Consider the following 6,752-nt stretch of genomic DNA (forward strand, 5'->3'; position numbering starts at 1 on the left):
TCAAGCAATCTCCAACAGACCTACAGCTGAGGGTCCTGACTATTAGAAGGAAAACTATCAAACAGGAAGAACACCTATACCAAAACCCCATCAGTACGTCACCATCATCAAAGACCAGAGGCAGATAAAAACACAAAGATGGGGAAGAAGCAGGGCAGAAAAGCTGGAAATTCAAAAAATAAGAGCGCATCTCCCCCTGCAAAGGAGCGCAGCTCATCGCCAGCAATGGATCAAAGCTGGTCAGAGAATGACTTTGACGAGATGAGAGAAGAAGGCTTCAGTCCATCAAACTTCTCAGAGCTAAAGGAGGAATTACGTACCCAGCGCAAAGAAACTAAAAATCTTGAAAAAAGAGTGGAAGAATTGATAGCTAGAATAATTAATGCAGAGAAGGTCATAAATGAAATGACAGAGATGAAAACCATGACACGAGAAATACGTGACAAATACACAAGCTTCAGTAACCGACTCGATCAACTGGAAGAAAGAGTATCAGCGATTGAGGATCAAATGAATGAAATGAAGCGAGAAGAGAAACCAAAAGAAAAAAGAAGAAAAAGAAATGAACAAAGCCTGCAGGAAGTATGGGATTATGTAAAAAGACCAAATCTACGTCTGATTGGGGTGCCTGAAAGTGAGGGGGAAAATGGAACCAAGTTGGAAAACACTCTTCAGGATATCATCCAGGAGAACTTCCCCAACCTAGTAGGGCAGGCCAACATTCAAATTCAGGAAATACAGAGAACACCACAAAGATACTCCTTGAGAAGAGCAACTCCAAGACACATAATTGCCAGATTCACCAAAGTTGAAATGAAGGAAAAAATCTTAAGGGCAGCCAGAGAGAAAGGTCGGGTTACCCACAAAGGGAAGCCCATCAGACTAACAGCAGACCTCTCGGCAGAAACTCTACAAGCCAGAAGAGAGTGGGGGCCAATATTCAACGTTCTTAAAGAAAAGAATTTTAAACCCAGAATTTCATATCCAGCCAAACTAAGTTTCATAAGTGAAGGAGAAATAAAATCCTTTACAGATAAGCAAATGCTTAGAGATTTTGTCACCACCAGGCCTCCCTTACAAGAGACCCTGAAGGAAGCCCTAAACATGGAAAGGAACAACCGGTACCAGCCATTGCAAAAACATGCCAAAATGTAAAGACCATCGAGGCTAGGAAGAAACTGCATCAACTAACGAGCAAAATAACCAGTTAATATCATAATGGCAGGATCAAGTTCACACATAACAATATTAACCTTAAATGTTAATGGACTAAATGCTCCAATTAAAAGACACAGGCTGGCAAACTGGATAAAGAGTCAAGACCCATCAGTCTGCTGTATTCAGGAGACCCATCTCACATGCAGAGACATACATAGGCTCAAAATAAAGGGATGGAGGAAGATCTACCAAGCAAATGGAGAACAAAAAATAGCAGGGGTTGCAATCCTAGTCTCTGATAAAATAGACTTTAAACCATCAAAGATAAAAAGAGACAAAGAAGACCATTACATAATGGTAAAGGGATCAATTCAACAGGAAGATCTAACTATCCTAAATATATATGCACCCAATACAGGAGCACCCAAATTCATAAAGCAAGTCCTTAGAGATTTACAAAGAGACTTAGACTCCCATACAATAATAATGGGAGACTTCAACACTCCACTGTCAACATTAGACAGATCAACGAGACAGAAAGTTAACAAGGATATCCAGGAATTGAACTCATCTCTGCACCAAGCAGACCTAATAGACATCTATAGAACTCTCCACCCCAAATCAACAGAATATACATTCTTCTCAGCACCACATCGCACTTATTCCAAAATTGACCACATAATTGGAAGTAAAGCACTCCTCAGCAAATGTAAAAGAACAGAAATGATAACAAACTGTCTCTCAGACCACAGTGCAATCAAACTAGAACTCAGGACTAAGAAACTCAATCAAAACCGCTCAACTACATGGAAACTGAACAACCTGCTCCTGAATGACTACTGGGTACATAATGAAATGAAGGCAGAAATAAAGATGTTCTTTGAAACCAATGAGAACAACGATACAACATACCAGAATCTTCGGGACACATTTAAAGCAGTGTGTAGAGGGAAATTTATAGCACTAAATGCCCACAAGAGAAAGCTGGAAAGATCTAAAATTGACACTCTAACATCACAATTAAAAGAACTGGAGAAGCAAGAGCAAACACATTCAAAAGCTAGCAGAAGGCAAGAAATAACTAAGATCAGAGCAGAACTGAAGGAGATTGAGACACAAAAAACCCTCCAAAAAATCAATGAATCCAGGAGCTGGTTTTTTGAAAAGATCAACAAAATTGACAGACCGCTAGCAAGACTAATAAAGAAGAAAAGAGAGAGGAATCAAATAGACACCATAAAAAATGATAAAGGGGATATCACCACGGCCCCACAGAAATACAAACTACCATCAGAGAATACTATAAACACCTCTACACAAATCAACTAGAAAATCTAGAAGAAATGGATAATTTCCTAGACACTTTACACTCTTCCAAGACTAAACCAGGAAGAAGTTGAATCCCTGAATAGACCAATAGCAGGCTCTGAAATTGAGGCAATAATTAATAGCCTACCAACCAAAAAAAGTCCAGGACCAGATGGATTCACAGCTGAATTCTACCAGAGGTACAAAGAGGAGCTGGTACCATTCCTTCTGAAACTATTCCAATCAATTGAAAAAGAGGGAATCCTCCCTAACTCATTTTATGAGGCCAACATCATCCTGATACCAAAGCCTGGCAGAGACACAACAAAAAAAGAGAATTTTAGACCAATATCCCTGATGAACATCGATGCAAAAATCCTCAATAAAATGCTGGCAAACCGGATTCAGCAGCACATCAAAAAGCTTATCCACCATGATCAAGTGGGCTTCATCCCTGGGATGCAAGGCTGGTTCAACATTCGCAAATCAATAAACGTAATCCAGCATATAAACAGAACCAAAGAAAAGAACCACATGATTATCTCAATAGATGCAGAAAAGGCTTTTGACAAAATTCAACAGCCCTTCATGCTAAAAACGCTCAATAAATTCGGTATTGATGGAACGTACCTCAAAATAATAAGAGCTATTTATGACAAACCCACAGCCAATATCATACTGAATGGGCAAAAACTGGAAAAATTCCCTTTGAAAACTGGCACAAGACAGGGATGCCCTCTCTCACCACTCCTATTCAACATAGTCTTGGAAGTTCTGGCTAGGGCAATCAGGCAAGAGAAAGAAATAAAGGGTATTCAGTTAGGAAAAGAAGAAGTCAAATTGTCCCTGTTTGCAGATGACATGATTGTATATTTAGAAAACCCCATGGTCTCAGCCCAAAATCTCCTTAAGCTGATAAGCAACTTCAGCAAAGTCTCAGGATACAAAATCAATGTGCAAAAATCACAAGCATTCTTATACACCAGTAACAGACAAGCAGAGAGCCAAATCAGGAATGAACTTCCATTCACAATTGCTTCAAAGAGAATAAAATACCTAGGAATCCAACTTACAAGGGATGTAAAGGACCTCTTCAAGGAGAACTACAAACCACTGCTCAGTGAAATCAAAGAGGACACAAACAAATGGAAGAACATACCATGCTCATGGATAGGAAGAATCAATATCGTGAAAATGGCCATATTGCCCAAGGTTATTTATAGATTCAATGCCATCCCCATCAAGCTACCAATGAGTTTCTTCACAGAACTAGAAAAAACGGCTTTAAAGTTCATATGGAACCAAAAAAGAGCCCTCATTGCCAAGACAATCCTAAGTCAAAAGAACAAAGCTGGAGGCATCACGCTACCTGACTTCAAACTATACTACAAGGCTACAGTAACCAAAACAGCATGGTACTGGTACCAAAACAGAGATATAGACCAATGGAACAGAACAGAGTCCTCAGAAATAATACCACACATCTACAGCCATCTGATCTTTGACAAACCTGAGAGAAACAAGAAATGGGGAAAGGACTCCCTATTTAATAAATGGTGCTGGGAAAATTGGCTAGCCATAAGTAGAAAGCTGAAACTGGATCCTTTCCTTACTCCTTATATGAAAATTAATTCAAGATGGATTAGAGACTTAAATGTTAGACCTAATACCATAAAAACCCTAGAAGAAAACCTAGGTAGTACCATTCAGGACATAGGCATGGGCAAGGACTTCATGTCTAAAACAGCAAAAGCAACGGCAGCAAAAGCCAAAATTGACAAATGGGATCTAATTAAACTAAAGAGCTTCTGCACAGCAAAAGAAACTACCATCAGAGTGAACAGGCAACCTACAGAATGGGAGAAAATTTTTGCAATCTACTCATCTGACAAAGGGCTAATATCCAGAATCTACAAAGAACTTAAACAAATTTACAAGAAAAAAAATCAACCCCATCAAAAAGTGGGCAAAGGATATGAACAGACATTTCTCAAAAGAAGACATGCATACAGCCAACAGACACATGAAAAAATGCTCATCATCACTGGCCATCAGAGAAATGCAAATCAAAACCACAATGAGATACCATCTCACACCAGTTAGAATGGCAGTCATTAAAAAGTCAGGAAACAACAGGTGCTGGAGAGGATGTGGAGAAATAGGGACACTTTTACACTGTTGGTGGGATTGTAAACTAGTTCAACCATTACGGAAAACAGTATGGCAATTCCTCAAGGATCTAGAACTAGATGTACCATATGACCCAGCCATCCCACTTCTGGGTATATACCCAAAGGATTATAAATCATGCTGCTATAAAGACACATGCACACGTATGTTTATTGCGGCACTATTCACAATAGCAAAGACTTGGAATCAACCCAAATGTCCATCTGTGACAGACTGGATTAAGAAAATGTGGCACATATACACCATGGAATATTATGCAGCCATAAAAAAGGATGAGTTTGCATTCTTTGTAGGGACATGGATGCAGCTGGAAACCATCATTCTTAGGAAACTATCACAAGAACAGGAAACCAAACACCGCATGTTCTCACTCATAGATGGGAACTGAACAATGAGATCACTTGGACTCGGGAAGGGGAACATCACACATCGGGGCCTATCATCGGGAGGGGGGAGGGGGGAGGGATTGCATTGGGAGTTATACCTGATATAAATGACGAATTGATGGGTGCTGACGAGTTGATGGGTGCAGCACACCAACATGGCACAAGTATACATATGTAACAAACCTGCACGTTATGCACATGTACCCTAGAACTTAAAGTATAATAAAAAATAAAATAAAATAATAATAATATTAGTCACATTGTGTTTTAGACACTTTATGCACATAGCTAATCTATTCCCACCCATAACTTTCCACTCACCACACGGGCACCAAAGAGTAGTATCTTTAAAATACCAGTTGGACTGGACCTAAAACCTGTCTGTGGTCTCTGGGGTAAAGCCCAAGTTCCTCAGTGTGGCCCACAAGGACCTTTCGGACTGGCTCCTCCCTTTCCACAATACCAGCTTCCAAATTTAAGCTACTCTCCAGTCATACAGAAATATGTGTAGCTCTTCCCATGCCTGTGCTGCTGCTGCTCCCACGGCCAGGAATGCCTCCCACGCCTTCTTTGCTAGGTATCACCTGCTCACCTGCTAAGATTCCTCTTTGGAGTCACCTGCTCTCAAAGTCATTCCCTGACACTTAGGAGGGTTCCCAGCCTGACCTAAGCACCCTCCCCTGTGAGGATGGTGACTCAGGACCACACTGGAGATTTGCATTCTTAGCGCAGCACCTCCTCCGTGATGGGAAGCTATCTGTGGCACGACTGTCTTCCCCCACAGAGGTGAGCTCCCTATGAGCCCGAAAGGTGGCTTAGTCACCTCTGTAGTTCCAGCATCCCATGGGCCTGGTGCACTGTGAGGGCTTAGTTCTTGTCTGGTGAACTGAATGGGCTCTTTTCATTTTAAGTGTTATGTTAGGAATCACTGCAGAGAATGGAGAGGTACATTAAAGAGGTCTTCAGACACCTGAGGATCTTTTGGGTTGTTCTGGGTCTTGGTACAGTTCCTCGTTTTCTACTGAGATGGAATCAGCAGCTCTGCAGAACCTCAGATCCAGGGAGGCACTGATGTCAGCAGCTCTGCCTGGCATAGAAACGAACTGAAGCTGCTGGGCATGGTGGCTCACGCCTGTAATCCTAACACTTTGGGAGGCCAAGGAAGGAGGGTCGCTTGAGCTCAAGAGTTCAAGACCAGCTTGTGCAACATAGTGAGACCTCATCTCTACAAAAAATATAAAATTAGCTGGGTGTGGCGGTGCACGCCTGTAGTCCCAGCTACTTGGGAGGCTGAGGCAGGAGGATTGCTTGGTCCTACAGTGAGTAGTAGTGGTGATCACTTGATCACTACAGTGAGTCAAGGCTGTAGTGAGCCAAGATTGTACCATTCCACTGCAACCTGGGCAACAGAGCAAAACCCTGCCCCAAAAAAAAAAAAAGACAAACAAACTGAACTGAAGCCTTTGAGTGAGTTTGTCCACCACATCTCATGGGCTTTGCTCATGAGATCATAGAGCCTGGATCATATCATCTCCCAAAAATCTGCATTTGGCTCTTCACTGAGCTCCACCAAGCACATGGGGTCCAGAGCAGCTGCTGCTGCCAGGGAAAACCCATTGTGGGACTTCCCTGAAGGGTCACTCATGGGCCGGAAGTATTGGCCAGAAATTCAGGCCAGCAGAGTGGACGAGAGGTGGTCTAGTACCCAGA

The sequence above is a fragment of the Rhinopithecus roxellana genome, chromosome 8 (genome assembly GCF_007565055.1).
Source record: "Rhinopithecus roxellana isolate Shanxi Qingling chromosome 8, ASM756505v1, whole genome shotgun sequence".
Classification (NCBI taxonomy): Eukaryota; Metazoa; Chordata; class Mammalia; order Primates; family Cercopithecidae; genus Rhinopithecus; species Rhinopithecus roxellana.